This window comes from Pecten maximus, chromosome 7 (assembly GCF_902652985.1).
Source record: "Pecten maximus chromosome 7, xPecMax1.1, whole genome shotgun sequence".
Taxonomy (NCBI): Eukaryota; Metazoa; Mollusca; class Bivalvia; order Pectinida; family Pectinidae; genus Pecten; species Pecten maximus.
In genome coordinates, this window is record NC_047021.1 from 31,143,682 (window position 1) to 31,167,564 (window position 23,883).

The window sequence follows — 23,883 nt, forward strand, 5'->3', positions numbered from 1 at the left end:
CTCTCTCCACCATTAATCTTAATCATTCTTCCACTCCCTAGCTCTCTCCATCATTTATCTTATTCTTCCACTCTCTCTTTCTATCGCTCTGTTATTCTTCCTCCCATCTCAACATTTACTGTATCTTATTCTTCCAATTCCCTCTCTCTAGCGTTAATCTTATTCTTCCACTCCCTAGCTCTCTCCATCATTTATCTTATTCTTCCATTCCCTCTTTCCATCACTCTGTTATTCTTCCTCCCCATCTCAACATTTACCGGTTTTTATTCTTCCAATTCCCTCTCTCCACCGTTAATCTTATTCTTCCACTCCCTAGCTCTGTCCACCATTCATCTTATTCCTCCACTCCCTCTCCTTCATTCCATTTAATTTTTCCTTCCCTTGCTCCATCACTCTTTTGTGCTCCTCTCCTTTACTCCATCATTCATTCATTCCTTCATTTACAATTGACTGAGTATATACTCTGAAACAAATAAATCCTTTCAAAGATTCAAACCTAGAACCCTATAGACTTTACATCAAACTCAGAACCCTGAGCGATAGGCCATACTTTTCACCAAATTACCTACAATTGTATAGTCAGATCTAACATTATCATCAGATCAAGATTTTAAGTTAGGCTATATAACTTCCTTACATTTCAATATCTTATTGACAACACTGTATGACTGGACTATTTTTTATTGGTGTAAATGTCATATATTATGTGTGAAATAAGATTCTAACAAATTTGTGGTTTTGATATTTAGTATACCTAAATGACTCTGCAATTTTATTGGGGTCAAATGAAGTATGATTTTAAGTATCATTACTGTTTCTTCCTCATCGGTGAAAAGGAAAAGGAAATCAATCTTCCTACCAGGAAAATTATATAAGTGTTTTAAGATTTGGGTGGTATCTTTAGAAAGCATCACATGCAAGCTCCGTCCTGATGTTCAGCTGGGGGATATCCCATTGGGACCTAGCTGGGCTTAAATTGAAACAGAAAAAAAACTTCTTAAAAATAGATATTCTAAAAATGTTTTATTACACAATTTAATGATGCTAATCTAATTCCAATTTTAGTGATTTTAGTAAAAAAAAAAATACTTAAGATTTTTTTTGGTTAAGTTGACTTTCCTAAGCTAAATTCTAATACTAGATTGTCTGCCCCTAGTTTGAAACTTAGGATTTGGTTTATTTTGTTTAATGTTCTATTAACAGCCAGGTTTCGAACTCGAACCCAGATGTGGAGGGCTAGTGATGAAGTGTCGGGATACCTTATCAACTCGGCCACCGCCGCCCCCTTAAACTTAAACTTAGGATCTAGAATCAGACATATCCTAGGGACCAAAATCATAAAGCTCAATCATATTTATAATTTTGATATTCTAGAGACAGGGGGCAAGTCTAGTACAATAAATACTAGACAGATTTTTTACATAGTTATAATAGAATTATCCTTTGTTAAACTTTGTGTGTTCAAATAAAATTCATAGTCTGAAAGTTCATCAAATCAGCTCCATCTGAGAAAAAAGAAACCATTGTTGAAAGTGCTAATTTTTTCCCTGTTGTTATTTACTTCTTTTTTTGTTTTGTTCAGCAATCTTTTTAAATGTATGAATATAGACTTTTAAAGTTTTTTTCCCAAGGGTGGACACCAGCTAGGTGAAGGTCAAGCTAGTAGTCCTACTTAACACAGATTGGATAAGGTTACATAACCTTACAAATCATGGGCTACAATTACTGTAAAGTGGTAGCGGCCTGTTGATTTTAATCAGATCTGCTGAACAGATTTAGGAAGTGCCTTTGGCTTAAATCTTTAGTACTAATGTGAGAACATGTAAATAAAGGGGATAACATGTGTAAATAATTCAAATTAAACGCAAACTTCTCACCATCTTGTAAAATGTTGACTTGTTTTTGTTGATTAAACAATAATGCTGACCAGTTATTATTGTACATGTATGTGCATGTTGTATAATGATTAAAATTCTTTTTAACACATTTTGGTATCACTAGGTTAAGAATTTTATTGAATATTTTTGTATCATATATTTCTGATTTTTAATTGAAATAATAGAAAAAGATAATAAAATCAAAATGTATAAAATGATATCATCTATGGATATCTTTTTTTAATTCAATATGTGATCGGCAAATAGTGGGGCTGTTTTTTCTTTAATAAATGGCTTTTTTTGTGACATATTAAGCAAACATAAATTATCTCTTTATTTATGCTAAAATTGATACTAATGCAGATGATTTATACAGGTCCTTTGGACCTCTAGGCTTCTTTCCCTTATTAAAGTATATATATAAATTTTCTCAATGGAACTTTACCAAGAATCTAAAGTGTGACAATTAGTGTGATTTAGTCGGTGCGAGATTAGATCGTACAAGTGCCAATTACACGCAGGTCTAACCTTACTTCCTTTTCAAGAACTCAAAAGTCTATACCAGTGTTTAACACAGAAGGCTTCACCCACATAAATAGTTTACACCACAGCGCTACACTCGCTTTTGAATTTTATCGATAAAATGACAGTTTTGAAGTGAGGCAAAGTTGTTTTGTTTTGAATTGGAAGAGGTTTGGAATTTAACGAATCAAATGAAATGTAAACCTCTTGGTATTCCATAGTGTGTTTTATGTCGGTCGTAGGTTCCATGAAGACTTTATATAATTAGAGCATTAGTGTGACAGACAGTCCCTTAAAGGGACAAGTTAATTGGCAATGATCCCGTCGTCCTGTAATTGTATACAACTTACCTTTGCCGTGTACAACATGATGGAGCCTAATTAAGTACAGGGAACAGGTATTCTTGGTTCACCTTTAAATATCCACAATTTACGATGTAGATGTTTGTTGATAAACTGAGGAAAATTATTCTGATGTCTATTTCGGTGTCGCTATCAAATGTTACAGATTGAAATCAACATCTTCAAGTGTGAGTACCTTATAGTTGTCAATTTCAACATGAAAAGATTCTGATATTCAATATTTTATATAAGTGATTTTGGGGGAAATTTTCAGATGGATTCTAGAGATTGCTTTTAAAAATGTTGAAAGGCACATTATTAAGTGACATGACTTTTCAAAATGGCCATGAGTGGAACAGGATTTTTTTTTTCATACAGGCCATATATTATACAGATTTTAAAGACTATGTTAGTATTCAGTTTAAATTATCTATAACTATACCTCTTTGATTTAATTAATGCAACCAACCTTAGTCGACAATTCAGTTAACCAGGGCTTGGTCAGTTCTTTTGTTTTATATATGGTCAGGACTGTTAAAATATTAAAAACTTTTTCCATGATTCTATCACTCCTGGAATTCATGCAGTGATGAAAATCAATGGTTTGGCTCGGAGGTAAATATCAGAGATTTGTATTGTGATTGGGCACCAGACAATGAACGAATTCTCACCTGTCCACAAGACTATTGTGTCAGCTATTGATTATCTTCCTGTGTTGTCAAATATGCCAATTATTTACAGGGAGGTGTGCAAGGATTTTATAAGCATGACTTGTAGAACATTTGTATACATATATAAATATAAATAGTCTGAAAATGATTATCAGCAAATATCTGGACAATGTTAACATGTGCGTTATTAATATGGCTGTTCAGTAAGGGTTATTTGAGGCCCTTTTAGTGGGATATCAGACAGAATGGCGATGTGTCCTAAGTCAGGTAAATTACCCTCACAGACTTGATGAAGTTTAGTTTTGTAGATATACATAAAACAAAGATTTTTCTGTATCAGAAAAAACTGTTAAAACTATACTAGATCGATCAGTTTCATAAAGACATCATGTGTGTCAGCACAGGATTCTTATATAAGGTACAATATTGTTTAAGGTATACACAGTACAATATTGTAAAATAAGGTATACACAGTACAATATTGTAAAACAAGTTATACACGGTACAATATTGTAAAACAAGGTATACACTGTACAATGGAGTAAGACTTATTAGGATATATACGGTACAATGGAGTAAGACTTATTAGGATATATACGGTACAATGGAGTAAGATTTATTAGGATAGAGATAAGACTTATTAGGATATATACGGTACAATGGAGTAAGATTTATTAGGATATAAACGGTACAATGGAGTAAGATTTATTAGGATATATATAGTACAATGGAGTAAGACTTATTAGGATATATACGGTACAATGGAGTAAGATTTATTAGGATATACAGTACAATGGAGTAAGACTTTTTAGGATATATACGGTACAATGGAGTAAGATTTATTAGGATATATACGGTACAATGGAGTAAGATTTATTAGGATATAAACGGTACAATGGAGTAAGATTTATTAGGATATATAGTACAATGGAGTAAGATTTATTAGGATATATACGGTACAATGGAGTAAGACTTATTAGGATATATACATGCAGTACAATGGAGTAAGATTTATTAGGATATATATAGTACAATGGAGTAAGATTTATTAGGATATATACGGTACAGTAGGATTTATATATAAACTATATATTTAAGCTACAAACATTGCTTTTCTTAAGAAATTCATATGTTATTTCAGTTTTCTTTAAAATCCAAATACACAAGAATGAAAAAATTACAGAGAAATTGTGAAAAGAGAAATTGTGAGTGCTCCATAATTTCAAAAACAGATATTCTCACAAAACATCCTTAAGCAGATCAATACCATTTATGGTTTCAGTATTAAATGTTATTTGGTTATCAATACATGTGTGGTAATTCACCATTTATGTTGCTGGTATGCTGGGCCCATGTGTGTGTGTAATATGATTAAGACTTGATCAATATACAGGGGGTGTAGAATATGCTGGAAATTCCTCATAAATGTGGGGACACTTATAATCTACCCCACTTCGACTGACTTTTATTCCGCCATTTAATTTAGACATAAAAAAAAACAACCCCATTTAATATATACAGCGATGATGGCTTCATTTGCTTACTGTAAATCATATGTGATGTCACGCCTGAGGTAGCCGTCTGTGGCCGTGAGGGAAGAAAGGCAATGTGGTACAAGCCATGTGGGTTACAGATCAGTGTGGACCTACAGCCTTAGTATCCCAGGGATCCATTTAGCCTCGAGTATTCTCAGTTAGCGAGGTGCTGGTGCTGGTGGTACACTTAGTTTTTTCTGTCATTTGAGGGAGCACCTATCTACTCACATGGGATTATAATGATTTTCTAGGGACCAAACTATAACACTGCCGGTAGGTATACAAATTACTTACATGACAAAAGGTCTACTGGGTCATCAAACATGTATCTTCATCTACTGTAGATCTGTTTTACCCTTTAGCAGGTAAAGCACAAGTTGATGAATGACATTTCAAATTTGTAAGTAGACCCATAAAACTTTAACTGTACTGGTATATATTATATATATATACGCACTGTAGGGATGTATCGTACTGTCATCCATTTGTGTGAATTTACTTGCTGTATTTGTTTATGAAGCTGTGTAGGAAATGTTTATAAGTATTTACAGCTTTTGTTTGTGTGAGTTTACAGATTGATTTCACCATACTAAAGATATTTTTAAGTTTGGATGGCTGAAGTTGTGGATTTGTAAGAGCAGGCTAGCTCATGGCAATTTCTTTTATGTGGTTTCATTTAAAAAATTGTCTGTATTTAGAAAATTTGTGTACCTGTACTAGTCAATTGATTGTATTGTGGTATGATTTTGCATGCTGCATTTGAAAAAGTTCAATTATTTGTTGTTGGCCTGGATAGAAGGAGAACTATTTAAAATATTTCAAATATTTTTGTTTGACTCTAGAGCATTTAAAAAATTTCAGATGTACTTTACAATATTTTTGTGCAAATGTATCTTTGAACGATGAAGGTAACCAATACAAACGTATTGATGATGCTTGTGTGTATTAATTGTGTTGACCGTGTTGACAGAATTGTGTTGACAGAATTTGTGTACTGTACAACAATTGTATCAAATCGGTGTGATTGGTTTGGACATGGGCTAGGGTAAAAGTTCGCTATTTTCACAGCTGGTTAAATCACTTCCTGTGACACTTAAGTAAAAATTGACCACACAGAGCCTATTGACTCATAGCATGTAAATGTTTGCCAGGTTGATGGACCAGGGCCAGGGTTATTATTAAAATCCTGTAATACAAGTGTGGAAATGTGATGTTTGACTTTGTCACAGCCTGTGTACACACAAGTGTGGATTTCCTTGGTCCCCTGACGGTATGGTCAGTAAATAGTATGTCGGTATGGCTGCAGGCTGGACAGTCTTGTGGGTTACATAGACTAATGTGTTCTCTCACCTGTAATGAAGATATTGTCCTTTTCAACATTCTCATGATGTTCACACAGGAATTGTATAATTATAGATTATAGCCGAAACTCATGATTGGTTCTTTTCAAACATCTATAGATGGCTTGTTTAAGGATACTTAACCCTTAAGTTCCTGTGTTAAATTTTCAATAAATGGAGACAATATCCTGTAGTAAGTACTGAATGTCTCAGGATGCGTTTCCTCTGTCCTATGACTTGGGACATGTTTCCTCAGTAGAAGTCCTATGACTGGGGACATGTTTCCTTGGTAGAAGTCCTATGACTGGGGACATGTTTCCTTGGTAGAAGTCCTATGACTGGGGACGCGATCCTCAGTAGAAGTCCTATGACTGGGGACATGTTTCCTCAGTAGAAGTCCTATGACTGGGGACATGTTTCCTTGGTAGAAGTCCTATGACTGGGGACGCGATCCTCAGTAGAAGTCCTATGACTGGGGACGCGATCCTCAGTAGAAGTCCTATGACTGGGGACATGTTTCCTCAGTAGAAGTCCTATGACTGGGGACATGTTTCCTCAGTAGAAGTCCTATGACTGGGGACATGTTTCCTCAGTAGAAGTCCTATGACTGGGGACGCGATCCTCGGTAGAAGTCCTATGACTGGGGACATGTTTCCTCAGTAGAAGTCCTATGACTGGGGACATGTTTCCTCAGTAGAAGTCCTATGACTGGGGACATGTTTCCACGGTAGAAGTCCTATGACTGGGGGACATGTTTCCTCGGTAGAAGTCCTTTGACTGGGGACTTGTTTCCACGGTAGAAGTCCTATGACTCGGGACATGTTTCCACGGTAGAAGTCCTATGACTGGGGACGCGATCCTCGGTAGAAGTCCTATGACTGGGGACATGTTTCCTTGGTAGAAGTCCTATGACTGGGGACATGTTTCCTCAGTAGAAGTCCTATGACTGGGGACGCGATCCTTGGTAGACGTCCTATGACTGGGGACATGTTTCCTCAGTAGAAGTCCTATGACTGGGGACATGTTTCCTCAGTAGAAGTCCTATGACTGGGGACATGTTTCCACGGTAGAAGTCCTATGACTGGGGGACATGTTTCCTCGGTAGAAGTCCTTTGACTGGGGACTTGTTTCCACGGTAGAAGTCCTATGACTCGGGACATGTTTCCACGGTAGAAGTCCTATGACTGGGGACGCGATCCTCGGTAGAAGTCCTATGACTGGGGACATGTTTCCTTGGTAGAAGTCCTATGACTGGGGACATGTTTCCACGGTAGAAGTCATATGACTGGGGACGCGATCCTTGGTAGAAGTCCTATGTCTGGGGACATGTTTCCTTGGTAGAAGTCCTATGACTGGGGACGTGTTTCCTCGGTAGAAGTCCTATGTCTGGGGACATGTTTCCTTGGTAGAAGTCCTATGACTGGGGTCATGTTTCCTCAGTAGAAGTCCTATGACTGGGGACGTGTTTCCTCTGTAGACGTCCTATGACTGGGGACATGTTTCCTTGGTAGAAGTCCTATGACTGGGGACATGTTTCCTTGGTAGAAGTCCTATGACTGGGGACATGTTTCCTTGGTAGAAGTCCTATGACTGGGGACATGTTTCCTCGGTAGACGTCCTATGACTGGGGACATGTTTCCTTGGTAGAAGTCCTATGACTGGGGACATGTTTCCTTGGTAGAAGTCCTATGACTGGGGACATGTTTCCTCTGTAGAAGTCCTATGACTGGGGACATGTTTCCTCAGTAGAAGTCCTATGACTGGGGACGCGATCCTTGGTAGAAGTCCTATGACTGGGGACATGTTTCCTCGGTAGAAGTCCTATGACTGGGGACATATTTTCTCAGTAGAAGTCCTATGACTGCAATGGGGACTTGTTTCCTCGGTAGAAGTCCTATGACTGGAGACATGTTTCCTTGGTAGAAGTCCTATGACTGGGGACATATTTCCTCAGTAGAAGTCCTATGACTGGGGACATGTTTCCTTGGTAGAAGTCCTATGACTGGGGACGCGATCCTTGGTAGAAGTCCTATGACTGGGGACATGTTTCCTTGGTAGAAGTCCTATGACTGGGGACGCGATCCTTGGTAGAAGTCCTATGACTGGGGACGCGATCCTTGGTAGAAGTCCTATGACTGGGGACATGTTTCCTCAGTAGAAGTCCTATGACTGGGGACGTTTCCTCGGTAGAAGTCCTATGACTGGGGACATGTTTCCTCAGTAGAAGTCCTATGACTGGGGACATGTTTCCTCAGTAGAAGTCCTATGACTGGGGACATATTTTCTCAGTAGAAGTCCTATGACTGCAATGGGGACTTGTTTCCTCGGTAGAAGTCCTATGACTGGGGACATGTTTCCTCAGTAGAAGTCCTATGACTGGGGACATGTTTCCTCAGTAGAAGTCCTATGACTGGGGACATGTTTCCTCGGTAGAAGTCCTATGACTGGGGACATGTTTCCTTGGTAGAAGTCCTATGACTGGGGACATGTTTCCTTGGTAGAAGTCCTATGACTTGGGACATGTTTCCTCAGTAGAAGTCCTATGACTGGGGACATGTTTCCTTGGTAGAAGTACTATGACTGGGGACATGTTTCCTCAGTAGAAGTCCTATGACTGGGGTCATGTTTCCTTGGTAGAAGTCCTATGACTGGGGACATGTCTCCTCAGTAGAAGTCCTATGACTGGGGACATGTCTCCTCAGTAGAAGTCCTATGACTGGGGACATGTTTCCTCAGTAGAAGTCCTATGACTGGGGACGTTCCCTTGGTAGAAGTCCTATGACTGGGGACGTTCCCTTGGTAGAAGTCCTATGACTGGGGACATGTTTCCTCAGTAGAAGTCCTATGACTGGGGACATGTTTCCTTGGTAGAAGTCCTATGACTGGGGACGTTCCCTTGGTAGAAGTCCTATGACTGGGGACATGTTTCCTTGGTAGAAGTCCTGTGACTGGGGACATGTTTCCTCAGTAGAAGTCCTATGACTGGGGACATGTTTCCTAGGTAGAAGTCCTATGACTGGGGACGTTTCCTTGGTAGAAGTCCTAAGACATGTTTCCTCAGTAAAGTCAGTACAGGTGTATCTGTTTAGGACTGCTGGTCCATATCTAGACCACCATTATGATGTATTTGACTGACCACCTGACAGCTGGACATTGTTCAGAAATGACTTCCAAGTAGGTGGTAACTAGTGGTGTATTTATGGATGTGTCACAAGTTTATAGCCAGGGATAATACAGATATCAATATTCATTTATTGCCATCTATAAAATACCAATTATACTCTCAATACTCTGTTACAGATGGTCAGGTATGAGGCCTAGACCCTACCTTGCCACATGGGTGGTCAAACAATGGATCTGGTCTGTGTAATGGTTGATGGCAGAGGAGGTGTGAAAAGTTGCTCTGATGTAACATTTCCTATAGAAATTCTTTCCCATGTTTGCATTCTTATGAGGGACATTGCCCTTGTCAGTGTTCTGATAAGGGACATTGCCCTTGTCAGTGTTCTGATGAGGAATGGTTGCCCTTGTCAGTGTTCTGATGAGGAATGGTTGCCCTTGTCTGTGTTCTGATGAGGAATGGTTGCCCTTGTCTGTGTTCTGATGAGGAACGGTTGCCCTTGTCAGTGTTCTGATGAGGGACATTGCCCTTGTCAGTGTTCTGATATGGGACATTGCCTTGTCTGTTCTAATGAGGAATAGTTGCCCTTGTCTGTGTTCTGATAAGGAAAAGTTGTCTTTGTCTGTGGTCTAATAAAGAATGATTGCCCTTGTCTGTATTCTGATGAGGGACATTGCCCTGGTCTGTGTTCTGATTTTGGACATTGCCCTTGTCTGTGTTTTGATGTGGAAGACTTGCCTTCGTCAGTGTTCAGATGAGAAACAGTTGCCCTTGTTTGTGTTCTGATGAAGAACAGTTGCCTTTGTCTGTGTTCTGATGAGGAACGGTTGCCTTTGTCTGTGTTCTGATGAGGAACGGTTGCCCTTGTCTGTGTTCTGATGAGGACAGTTGCCTTTGTCTGTGTTCTGATGAGGAACGGTTGCCCTTGTCTGTGTTCTGATTTGGGACATTGCCCTTGTCTGTGTTTTGATGTGGAAGACTTGCCTTGTCTGTGTCCTGATGAGGAACGGTTGCCTTTGTCTGTGTTCTGATGAGGAACGGTTGCCTTTGTCTGTGTTCTGATGAGGAACGGTTGCCCTTATCAGTGTTCTGTTGAGGAAGGTTGCCTTTATCTGTCCTGATGAGAAACGGTTGCCCTTGTCTGTGTTCTGATGAGGAACGGTTGCCTTGTCTGTGTTCTGATGAGGAACGGTTGCCTTTGTCTGTGTTCTGATGAGGAACGGTTGCCCTTATCAGTGTTCTGTTGAGGAAGGTTGCCTTTATCTGTCCTGTTGAGAAACGGTTGCCCTTGTCTGTCCTGATGAGAAAAAGGTGCCCTGTTCGGTGTCCTGATGTGACTTTTACTGTTGGAACATTCACCCTGATCCATGTTTTGATAGATGTTCAGTACAATAAACACATCTCTGATTGGAGAGGATAAGCTGTAATTCTGTATTTAGACAGGCTGAACAGATACTGGGAAGCCTTGTAATCACACAGACAACAGGATTACCCTGTATATATACATATTACATGTAGAGAAATTTGGCCTTTAAATGTTTAACCCCACACCCTAGCATTCCCTCCCAGCAACCATCATCACCATCAAAACCCCTGTGCCAGCACCATAAAATGTCTACAACACATTTAGAATTATCTAATAATTCCAGAGATATCCCTCACTGTATCCTATAATGAAGACAATACAGGAACTGAATGTTAATATATGGCTACATGTCTGCTTAATAAACCGTAAATTCATAATTAAGACATATAGATAGCCATACAGGCCTAATGAAGTGTTGCCATGGTAACGAAATAAATTGTGGAATTGTGTATTGGCATATAGATGTTAAGCTTCAGAGTGAGGCTGCACTTTTAGATAGAACAATTAGTGTAGCATGGGATGAAGGCATTAAGTTTGTATTATTAGTGTGTAGTACAACAGAAATCAGCTAGGCACAGAAAAGATTTGAGTTTATTCATTCAGACAGTTAGGAAGAAATATAAGTTAGTTCAATATAATCTAATTTTCTAATGATTTTGTATAATATCTAGAACTGCCGTCTGTTGATTCTGTAAATTTCTGAATTCCTAATTTCTGTACATGTCATTGTTATATTTTCAATTGTGTAATTTAAAGTTATGGAAATCATTGCACTTCTTATAACTATGCTCAGAACAAATAAAGAGTATTTCAATGATTTAAGCATGATATTTAAGAAGGTCTAGTACTTTGTATTCTCATTGAGAAACATTCAGGTTATCCCGGAGTCCATGTGATTCATGCTCGAAGTCCTCTACCTGTTAATTAAATGGAAAGATATGGCTGCTCTCTCCTTTTCTCAAAAAGCCCAGGACTCTTAGTGTTAGCCACACGTCAGTATCAATAGGGATTCAATGAAACCTACCCATCTTCTCTGAAGTCAGAGTCACCTGGACTCTTGTGTTTCCATACAAGTCAGACAAAGACCTTCGTCAAAGACATGGATACCTGTAACAATACGCCTGTCCGATGGCGTGAAATAAATAACGCATATTTTAATGTTTTGTTGAGTTTTGTGTTACTTTAAATGGATGTGGGTCGTGATTAATCTTGGTATGCTGTCTGCAATTAGGTCAGCCCCGTTGTTGTGTAACTGTTGTCGTGTGTGCCAAAAGGAAATGATTCAGGAGAGCGGGGATGGATGTGATGTGTACCACTCATGCAACAAGGACATGTGACTCCTATGGAGGAAAATAACAATCGTTTAATTGTCCAATAGCAGCAACCAGTCCATTGTTGCTCTGCCTTCGACACCTGGCAGGTTGTCTAGCAACCAGTAGGCAAGTGGCCATTAGAGGCTAGTTCAAATAGCAGTAGAATCCTCTCAATCACATTGCCATCATCCATACGGAGACATTAATCATGATGTACAACAAGATATTTGATTTAGTATTTCAGACCTTTCATGAAAAACATTTAAGCCGATAATTTGATGTTTAATTCAGAATTCGAGAAGAAATATGAATGTATCTCATAATGAAATTCAATTTTTTTTAGAATTAAAAAAAAATATCTTACAATCAAATTTGAAACTTTTTTTTCGGATAAGAATCAATTAAGAATTCGAGAAGAAATATTTTCTTATAAAGTTCAGTTATTTTTCCAGGATTTTTCTTTGAATTAAAATTTATTTTCATTCAGTAAAAATTTGTCTTGAATTTATAAAATATCATGATATTGACAGTTAAAGAAGTCATTTTTTACATATGAAAGGTCACACAGTGTTATGGAGGTAAATCAAAGTTAAGTACTTGGTTTCATTCAGTATTACAACATTGACAATGTGTTTATGAAGTGTGACATGCGACCTTGATATATCAGACTCCTACCATCATAAACCTGTAAATTTATGTATCGTGGTGTATTGACAGTCATTATGGTACCCATGGGTAATGTATCAAACCGACCGGTTTATGCTCTTGTCAACGGCTGGCTGCTGGTTGTTCAAACAGTCCAGTAGCTGTTGCATTTCCTCCGCTGTAACCAGAAATAGCCTCACCTTTATTGCAGTGATTGATGTTGTTGATGTAGATGGCTTTTCTGTCTTTTATAACGGCACTTTGATTTAGTTGACAAGAAAATGAGCAGCAACTAACGATTGGTTTGGTCCAATTATGTGTACTTACGAAGATTGTTACAACAGTTGCCCAAGATGGTCTCGGGTAATGACTGGTTTCATGTGCTGCTGGGCAGAACACAAAACTCAGTCATCTTGATCTGATGGATGGGATAGTCTGCAATAACAACCTTTATTTTTTTCCGCTCAAACAAACAAAAGAAAGAGAAAAGAAACAATATTTGTTTTTCCAATAAAAATCAGAAAATTTATAAAAATAGGTGAAACTTGGAAATAAAAGTCAGGAGACGGGAGAGACTGGAAGATGAATAGGGCCAAAGCTGATGGGAGATTGTTAGGGTGCTGAAAACAATGCAGGATTATTGGTAGAACTATTGTAACTGATATTAGGTAACCGAAGGACTTTTAAATCGTCTTGTATCTTGATTGCACTTCTGGAACACAACTACTTTGTTGACAGTTCATATTGCATGCAGACCTCCCCTCCTCATCGAACGACCATCCTCCGTAGTGGCAGCCCTTTGAAATTTTAACTGGTTCCCATGACTCCCGCATATAAGGGAGAATACTTGTGCAATATGATGCCAAAAAGATATCTATGATAAAGATCCTGATCAATACAGTCGTTGTATAAAATATATCAATGTCACCAGTTGTTGGGCGACTTACAAAAATATAACAATCATGCATTGATTCGGCTGTATTGAAGAAATAGGAGTTATGGACACAGTCAATTGTCTGGCCTCTGTAATTGTGCACAAGGTTTATCAATAATCAATTAAGCGGATGAATTGTTCTGATATCTGTGTTTGTTTCTGTTACGTGGAATGCTCAATAACTAGTATTAATGATGAGGAAGCTGACTGGCGTACAGCTGATTGGTTGTTTCATTGGTGGTCACATGTCTGACATGATGAACTGTGATTGGTTGTTTCGTTGGTGGTCACATGTCTGATAAGATGAAATATGATTGGCTGTTTTATTATTGGTCACATGATACACCGAGTCTTTACAATGTTTTACAGAGTATAATATCATTCTGATGTGTGAAGTATCCAGCATTGAGTATTGTCAAAACCAAACCCCAAAATGTCATACAGGAAATGACATGATCATTTTGACAAGTTGTTAACTGGCAGTAAGTGTTAATGCCGCAGTTTGAGGAAGCATTAATCAGCTTTCCTGAAATTTATGATATTCATTTATAAACAGGAAGTTCAGGTAACCTGCTTTAATATTTGGCTGGTTACATTATGTATCACCAGCCATTCGTCAGTGGATGTTAACTTCATACTTGTCAATGTCTAACTATCCAATGGGAAATGAACAAATATGGCACAGTGTCAGCTTCCTGTTTACAAAAGGGCTATATCTGTACATTATGATATGGTTTGTGACTGGTTGGGTCCCACTTTTGTATGAATTTACTAAGACTTCAATTTTTGACAGGCTTGGTGCCAAAAATAGTATGTACACTGTAGTTGTATCTGGTTGGGTGCCACCATTGTACAAATCTACCTGGGTTTGATATAAGTTTGTGTCAGGGTTGGTGTCACCATTGTACAAATCTACCTGAGTTTGATATAAGTTTGTGTCAGTTTGGGTGCCACCATTGTACAAATCTACCTGGGTTTGATATAAGTTTGTGTCAGTTTGGGTGCCACTATTGTACAAATCTACCTGGGTTTGATATAAGTTTGTGTCAGATTGGGTGTCACCATTGTACAAATCTACCTGGGTTTGATATAAGTTTGTGTCAGGGTTGGTGTCACCATTGTACAAATCTACCTGGGTTCAATATAAATTTGTGTCAGGTTGGGTGTCACCTTTTGACGCGGGCATATATAACTAGACTTGTTTCAGCAGGCTCTATATGGTACCTTCATATTTACATCATCACCCTACTGTTTTTGTATAAGTTTTTGAGAAATCCTGGCAAAGGTTCTGATCTAGTAATGTCAGATTTAATTATCAGTGTAGCTAAAGGCAATGATTTTTAGAACAAGCTGTTACTGTTGTTTTGTTTGATTGGACACCTGAGACAATAATACTTAAATGTGTGAAGTATTTTTTTATCACCAGCAGCTTGTAATGCAAGCTGGTAGCAATATTTCACATGTCATTAAACATTACACCATGTGTAGCATTAAAAATTAATAATCACATGTGTATTCACCGTGCCCTGTGATAACATTACATATTAAAGGAAGCTCGTCGTAAACACAGTAAGGTATTAGGCGTTTATAGAGAAATGTATGTCAACTCCTACAAAACGTTCGGCTAATTTCCCTGGTGGCGATTTTATCGCTCCGATGTCGGTGAAGACCTTGGAAGATACAAATGTTCTCTATAAACAAGCTTAAAACTAGTATAAGTTTGAATATATATCACCATCACAGTATTTCCTGGTTTTATTTTGACATAAAGTTTTAAATACATACAAATATCCTTGTTGAAATCAAGATTGTTTGTGACAGAACTTATGTGAAATGCTCCCAACGGAAGAATCTAGCACTTCTTTATTTGTCGTGGGGTGTCACATGATGAAGAAGTTCTCCTAGCTGGGTGTGAATCATATTTATGGGAGATTAGAAATCTGTTATTGATCTGACCTTTTTGTTTAATGATTATAAGTTTTATTGAATAAACTCTATATTCAGATACCCAAAACCTCAGACTCGACACAAAATGACATCAAAAAACCTCCAACCAGTATTACTGTAAGAGACGATACTTTCCGAATCCATTCAATGAATATTCCATGGGTCACCTTACCTGAGAAATAACATATACATGTACATATTTGTTTCACCTACACCAGCCAAATTTTACTTTCAGAAGGGCATGTGTATCCTAAACTAGAGTCTTGTTCCCTGAACTTTGTTCTTCATATTTTTTCATGATTCCCACAGTTTATCAGACTTTCCCTAGAGGTCATTAGGTGATATTGGTTCTGTATGGTTTTTCTTGACTCCTACATTTTATCAGACTTTCCCTAGAGTTCATAAGGTATACACTTCATGCTTATAAAGATACATCATAAGCAAAAAATTTCTTGCCAATTTTATGAAATATACTTGGAAGCGATCTCATATATAAGTTGGATTTTAGTCACTATGTGGTGAGGAATCTCTATTCTTCCAAGTGAAATCTAAATTATATGTATGTATTAGGACTTTTTATTTTAGAAATTAAGACGGAGCTATACTCATGCATTTCCTAATCTGCTCAAAAACTCCGGAAATTTTATCAAATCTGTCAATACTAATAATGTTTGAAATATTAAGGGCAGACTGCATATATAGTATGAAGCTAGCAGAATTTGAAGTTCACAGCATTTATTTGAAGTCAAAATGATTTTTAATTTTATGTTTGCGGTGTTAGAAACGGATGAAACATGGAACTAGGTGATATTAAAACAGCCATTTTGAATGACCTTGATGTCTATTGAGACTGTCTATTTCAATCAGACTCATTCAAGGTTCCTTTTAGATTAAGATGAAGTGAAACGCAGAAGAGACATTGATTTGCCTGTGATATTAGAGAAATCCACCGATAACGCATCTTTTCAAATCTGTATTTTAATACCAGCGGCTGAGCTCTAGTGCATAACAAGTGGTTATTGTGTAAGAAAATGTGATAAGAATGGAGTTTTTGCCAATGAGTTGTTATTGTGCTGTGTTTTCTCTTTACCAGGGATGCTGTCGCAGTACATGTGAAGTCTCAATGTGAAACAGAAACAGCTAAATGGTAAGATATATATATATATATATATGACATGCTGGGTGCTTCTTTTGTTTTCACTGAATACAGTGAAAACATTAGTGCAAATTGGAGCGTCTTCTCTTGTCACTTCTCCACTGTTAGCTTACCCGTCCAATTGTATTAATTGCTGTTAGTCATAAAGGTCTAGAGAGTTTATGCCATGGTGGGACATACGTCGCCCATCTGTCCTTCGTTTGTCCATCATCCGCCAGATTTTATTATTAATTGCTACTAGTCATAAAGGACTGAATGGATTTTGACCAAATCTGGTCAGAAGCATCCTTGAGGGAAGAAGAAAAAATTTTGCATGAATAGTGATTCCCTTAGGGCTGGAGGGGCGGCGCTCAATGGGGAAATCAGGAAGATCACTACTACTCATGAATGAGTGATTGGGTATTGATAAAATTTTATCAGAAGCATGTTTTTGGGAATGAGAACAAATTCTGCATAAATGATGACTTTGTCTCATTGAAGAAGGGCAATCATTGACGATCTATCTATAGTGATTACACAGGATTTTGACTCTTGGTAACAACAACTCGGAGGCAATTGAAGACTGGAATTGTTTGAGGAAGAATGTGTAATATCTTTCAATCAATCACCAGGGCAATGAAATTATTCTTAAATGACACACACTAATTTTAAGGAAGTTAGATTATTCATAATGACATAATTATTTCAAATGTGAATTTCTCAGAGTATCTGTAGAAATTTAAATATTCATCAATAAGGACATAATTCAAACTGTGAACTACTCAATGTCTTGAAATGAAAACATGTCCATTTAAAAAAAAAAAAAAACAACTTTCCAATAAATAACCAAATTTTGATATTAAGCCTTGGAAAAACTATTGACTTAGATTGACTGTTTGATATCTGTAAAGTATACAAAATCTCACAAAGGATATATACTGACCTTAATTCCACTTTGATTTGTATATATGAGATTTCAGCAGTTTGGTTCATGCCACCTCAATTTGTAGTTTGTACACTGAGCTTGTGGCAAGTTGGATGGCACCAAAATTTGTATTTCATTCATTTATTTAAGTCTTGTGGCAGATTTAGGTATTATATATTTCTACGAATACTTGTAGATTATGTTGTATGTATTACAGTCCCTATAACAGGTGTTATTTCACATCCTCTCAGTTCCTATGTATTGTAATATCTTCCCCTGAGGAACATTCTAATTTCTCTGACCTAGATCAAATATATCTTGTTCAGAGAAAACTCCATAAAATATGTCTGACTACTAAAAAGGCTAGAAAGAAGAAAGACCTAGGGACACTAAGGGTACTTCTCGCTAAAGCCGACCCACTTGTGAGATTATATGTAACACACTTGAAACAGACTCCAAAACAAGTCCTCCATCGCTTTGTTTATCAGCCCTTTGATATAAATCTTTCCCTGTCTGATTTTGTCATTGCTCTCTTTGACCTGGATGGAATTTCAATTAGTTTTTGATTCTTATGATTGCACATCTTCAAAGACTGTAATTGAAATTTAAGTCAAATTATCCGTCTTGAGTAGCCAGGATTACTGTGGAATCGAGATAATGCTTAAAATTTAATATTACAGAACAAATGTTTTCTACGATCAGATACCAACATTGGGAAGCTGTGAGAAATTATGGTAGTATACTAATCCAGAAAAACCTGATGTTGTTTTGAAAAGCTGTTTCAGAAATAATGACACTTTGGTTAATTGGCAATGTAAGCAAGAGGTCAGTGGAAGATGTTTTCGGTCATATGTACCAGAAATTCTGTGAAAATTCCATGAAAATTTAGCTTTATCGATGTAGAAAAAGGTCTGTGGAAGATGTTTTAGATCCTGTACTAGAATTTCTGTGAAGATTACAACTTTCAGTTATGTCTGAAAAGTACAGAATGGTTCATAGACCAGAGTGCTTGTACAGTACGTCAATCTGTGAAAATTACAAAAAAGTTTCTGGCCAGAATGTCTGTAAAATTTACAATTTCCAGTCAAGTTTGTGAAAGTTACTGACTACTCATGTCTGTAAAAATCACAACTTTCAGTCAAATCTTAAAAATCCAGATTGGTTCAAGTACCAGGACATTTGAAAGTACAGCCTCGAGGTTTAAGGTCGGTGAAAAGTACGCTTGGTTCACAGGTGTGAGAAGGACCAGCTTACACCAGGTATTACATTGATGTGAAATGATCAACAAAACGTACGTTTGTTCTGATTGCATGAGAATGAAAATAATGAGGTAAAGCCATTATCAGTCCAAGTGTGTTGATCTCCGGACAGACCTGTGTCCAATCGGATTACAGATATTATTGTCTCCAACAAAAGGTGTGTTGCATTTTATGTTAGGTCTCTTATCACCTACCGTCACTGATATCTGCCAATTATATCGCCCCTTAATCAGGACGTAGTAAAAGAACCCGAGATGGAGTTTTGGTCAAACCTGTCTGTGTGAGACGACGAGCTGATCAATATTCAGTGTTAAGGTCATCAAATCAAATTCAATGGTCATCAACTGTCACTCTGTCACATCGGCAGACATTTTATGAACTGGCCACACCACATTAATACAGTTAGAAAAAGATATTTTTTCCATGGTCAATGAGTTTTTGTAACATGAAGCGATGAAATCTAGCTTAAGGTGTTTCGGCCAGTCGAGACGAACAAAAGCATGAATAAGTCTTCTCGGCTTGTGATTCAGTGAAGTGGTCAGTTTCTTGGGTCAATATTTTTTGGAGAAGCCATTCAGATGGTGTTTTGAATGGACAATACATTGGATTGTGTTTAGGATAGTTTAACTGTAAACAATTGACATGAAATCAGTGGTCAGAATTTTTGTATATACTAATCCCTCGGTCAAATACTAGCATGTCAGGGATGGATGTCAGTGTATAGGTGTTGATATGTGTCACAAATAAACGTTCACCAATATTTATATTGGAATTCAACTTGGCTTATTTACAATGAAACGAGAAGCGATAGAAATGATGAAAACAAGATCTTAGGGATTGGTTGATTTCAGCTTGGTAACTTGCACTAGAAAGCTAACAAGCTATTTATTGTTAAAATTTTAGGTAACAAAAATAGATGTATTAGTCATCAGCCTGTTAATATGTAAGAATTGTAAGAATTTCTTTTTTCTTAAACAATTATTTATAGTTCTGTTCTAAGTGTGGTTAGTACATTTGTCGATTTGCATATGATAGATCTAGAACATTGTATAACTGTACAATCAGTCACTTTCATTACCTCATGAAACAACATGCATTAGACCTGATAGGGTTGCTTGAACTTCAGAGGAGGACGATGATTTGCAGTGCCAAAATTGATTGTAAAATGAGATTTTGTAGTGCCAAAATTGATTGTAAAAGTGTGATGTCGCTGTGTCGAAATTGATTATCATCGCATGACAAAAGTAACGGTCATTATCGAAATTTTTACGGTAATTAGCGTACATTACATCTCATTTAACTCTAGTTAATTTAAAACTTTTAAAGACGCTTCATGTACCTTATGTCTTTTGAACATTTTCAAATTAACTGACTCATTTTAGACAAAAAAAATGCTGAAACCAACCATTACTCCATAGGGAACCTCTATATAAAGTTGAGGGCTCTGGATTCCACCTTCAGCCCTTTATCGGCTAGTATTGCATTGTTATGGTAACAATGGGTTTCCATTGTGTCAGCACATCCAGGGCTACAATATGTTTGTACCAGAGATATTCACTAAGTAGTTTCTTACCTTAATTCAATTGTTTATAGGAAATTGGCGAGGAAATATATTCTGTAATTCCTTTCAGCTGTGCCTGAGAGAGTTCCGTTTCCTTTGTGATTAGCTGTGATAGCTGTAACTACTTGAAGAGTTACATGTTATGGAAATTAAGAAAAGCTGTAATAACTATTACATAAACTAGATAATACTTATCACAACATGTTTAGGAATTAAGATAGTTGTTATTGTAAATACTTACCCAATTTATTTATATCTTCATGCAAGTGAACAAGGGAATGTGACTCAGTGTACTTCGGGGCAATTAGATATATGATAAGTGCAGATGTACATGTTGAAAGCATAATTTTCTCTAAGGATTTCAAAATTTTATGGATGAAACTTTGAATTAGTTTTTCAGTATGTTTCTTTTATGCGTCGTTCTTGATTTGATTGTAGGTTCACAGATTACAATGTAAAGTTGTTTTATGCTGTTGTTATATAAAAAAATAAAAAAGGAAAATGAATATATATTAGATTTTTTGTATGAAATTAATAAAACATGAGGTTGTTGGAATATATCTTCTGTCATGTAACACAACAGCGTAAATGTTCGTCTTGTAACAAGAAAGGTACAACATGATGGATTAATGCTCACATAACGCCATCACAAGCAGGGCGCAGATTTGTCTTATAAATATTTCAAGGCCTCAACCCAAAGGTGATGTAGGAGTTGCTACAATTTTCTTTTTTAATTGACAAGCTTGAGCTCATGATGGCTCAAAGTTAATGAAGCAGAGATTTATGGTCTTTGTAAAAGTTTTTATGAAGGTGGTGTATGCAGGGAGTGCAGCCGTTGATCATGTCAACCAAGTATTCTGGGAGTGCAGACGTAAACTTGATCATGTCATCCAAGTATTCTGGGAGTGCAGCCGTTGATCACGTCATCCAAGTGTTCTGCAGTCGTAGATGTGACCAGACTGCCATAGATGTGACCAGGTTGTCGTAGATGTGACCAGGTTGTCGTAGATGTGACCAGGCTGCCATAGATGTGACCAGACTGTCGTAGATGTGACCAGGCTGTCGTAGATGTGACCAGACTGCCATAGATGTGACCAGGTTGTCGTAGATGTGACCAGACTGTCATAGATGTGACCAGGTTGTCGTAGATGTGACCAGGTTGTCGTAGATGTGACCAGGCTGTCGTAGATGTGACCAGGCTGTCGTAGATGTGACCAGGCTGCCGTAGATGTGACCAGGCTGTCATAGATGTGACCAGGCTGTCGTAGATGTGACCAGGCTGTCGTAGATGTGACCAGGTTGTCGTAGATGTGACCAGGCTGTCGTAGATGTGACCAGACTGCCATAGATGTGACCAGGTTGTCGTAGATGTGACCAGGCTGTCATAGATGTGACCAGGTTGTCGTAGATGTGACCAGGTTGTCGTAGATGTGACCAGGCTGTCGTAGATGTGACCAGGCTGTCGTAGATGTGACCAGGCTGCCGTAGATGTGACCAGGCTGTCGTAGATGTGACCAGGCTGCCGTAGATACGACTAGGCTGTCGAAGGAAAAGAACAGAAATATATAAGGCATCATTCCATATTTTCGGCCCACTACTATCCTGTTGGTAATTGATCAAGGCTTTTATGGAACATTTTAACGGAGATTTCAAAAGGCAACGTACACATTTAAGTGCTGCAGTCATCGTCATGGTGATCTTCAATGTTTTAGGATTTTAAATTTAATTATGAAATCTTTAGTGCCAGAATGACAGGGTAATTTGGTTTTGGTAAATTGTGTTCATGTATAATTTAGTTATGGGAGTGACTTAGAAATTGGACCAATATGAATGTGGAGAATCAATTTTGATGTTCCTCAATCGAAAGGCACTGTACATGTACAGGGACCTGGAATAACATGTAAACATGGGTTTCCACAGGGTAACCTGGCAACAGGGGATATAGAATAGTATGTAGATATTGGTTTCCACGTGGTTACCTGTCTACAGGGAACATAAGATAGCATGGGTTGCCATGGGGTTCCCTGACTACAGGGGACATGATAAAAAGACCTTTGTTTGTCTTGGTGCCAGCTAGCTGAAAATGAACTCTAGTCTAGATTCTTGAGGATTACCTCAACACCATGCACCGGGGATATATGAAATCAATGTTGCTTTGGGTTTCTATATTGTTGGCTCAGTACAAGAATCATGAAATAGCCTATAGTGTTGAGCTCTACAAGGTAACCTTAGGACCAGGGTTACATGGAATAGACTGTAGCCTTGGGTTTCCATAGGGTTACCTTAGGACCAGAACCACCTCAGCACCAAGGATTTAAGAAAAAGACTATAGTCTTGGGTTTCTACATGGTTACCTCAGTCTCAGGAATATGAAATACACTACAGACTTTATTATCCTACCTTGCTACTTTGGCAACAAGGGGGATTAGCTATTGGAGCAGATTGCCTGAACATACTTTCACCAAATTAGATACATACCATAGAAAATGGAGTGTTTATCTAGAATTTTTTTAGCTGTCTGATATTTTGTAATCACTTTTTCTGTGTGTGTGGGTGGTTTTTTTTCTGAAAGGAAAATGAACATAAAATGTGCTTGTAGGTGATGATTTGAGTTGAACGACAACTTTTGATACCCAAATTGTACCACTGGGGAATGGCAGATATATAACATGTGAACACACTCATTGCGAACACATGCAAATAATGAAATTGATTCTATGGCCCCTGGCAACCAATTGTCTCCCAAATATGAAACTTACTATATTTTTTTTATCTGAGTTGATTAATTTTCTAAGGTTAGTGATAAGCGTGTTTTATTATAAAGAACTAAATGAACATGTTTTATTCTAAAAGAGAAATTTATTGGCCCCGTCAAATAAGTTATAGCTATATTTTCAGATCAATGATGGGCGCCGAATTTAGGTAGCTAGTAGTTTAGACATATAGTTTTCCTTGTCTGTCAACAAAAAGAAATGTTCTATATTATTACAAGTGATAAAAAGCTTTGTGTAGTATTACCGGTGAAGGTACATTTTGAAACATTACATAAATTTTCTCAGTAAGTTTAACTTTCAAGGTATATCGTATTGCTTATGATTTTGTTCTCTCCTTAGAAATGACAGCCGTTGTAGTAGAGCAATCTCTTTTGGGGCCGTTGTGGCAGTGGTTAAGGTGTCCAGAAACTTTATCACTTGCCCTCCACCTCTCGGTCGCGGATTCGAATCCACGTGGGGCAGTTGCCTGGTACTAACTATAGGGCAGGTGGTTTTTCTTTGGGTACTCTGGCTTTCCTCCACCTCCAAAACCTGGCCCGTCCTTAAATGATGCTGGCTGTCAATAGAATGTTTAACAAAATAAACCAAACCAAACCAAACATAAGCCTGTCATAGTT

At 37.6% G+C, this 23,883-nt stretch overlaps 1 protein-coding gene across 8 annotated transcripts in view; it reads left to right on the plus strand.

Moving 5' to 3' along the window:
• The window catches only part of LOC117330562 (plexin-B-like), a 129,583-nt gene that overhangs the window by 42,114 nt on the left and 63,586 nt on the right, over positions 1 to 23,883 (plus strand). For 4 of the 8 annotated variants that reach the window (XM_033888961.1, XM_033888968.1, XM_033888969.1 and 1 more), the window contains exons 1-2: positions 4,627 to 5,219; positions 16,706 to 16,759. The gene's annotated coding sequence lies outside the window, so the exon portion shown is untranslated. Of the gene's footprint in view, positions 1 to 4,626; positions 5,220 to 16,705; positions 16,760 to 23,883 lie in introns of those variants that run through there. The other 4 variants (XM_033888964.1, XM_033888962.1, XM_033888963.1 and 1 more) reach the window with 2 other exon arrangements.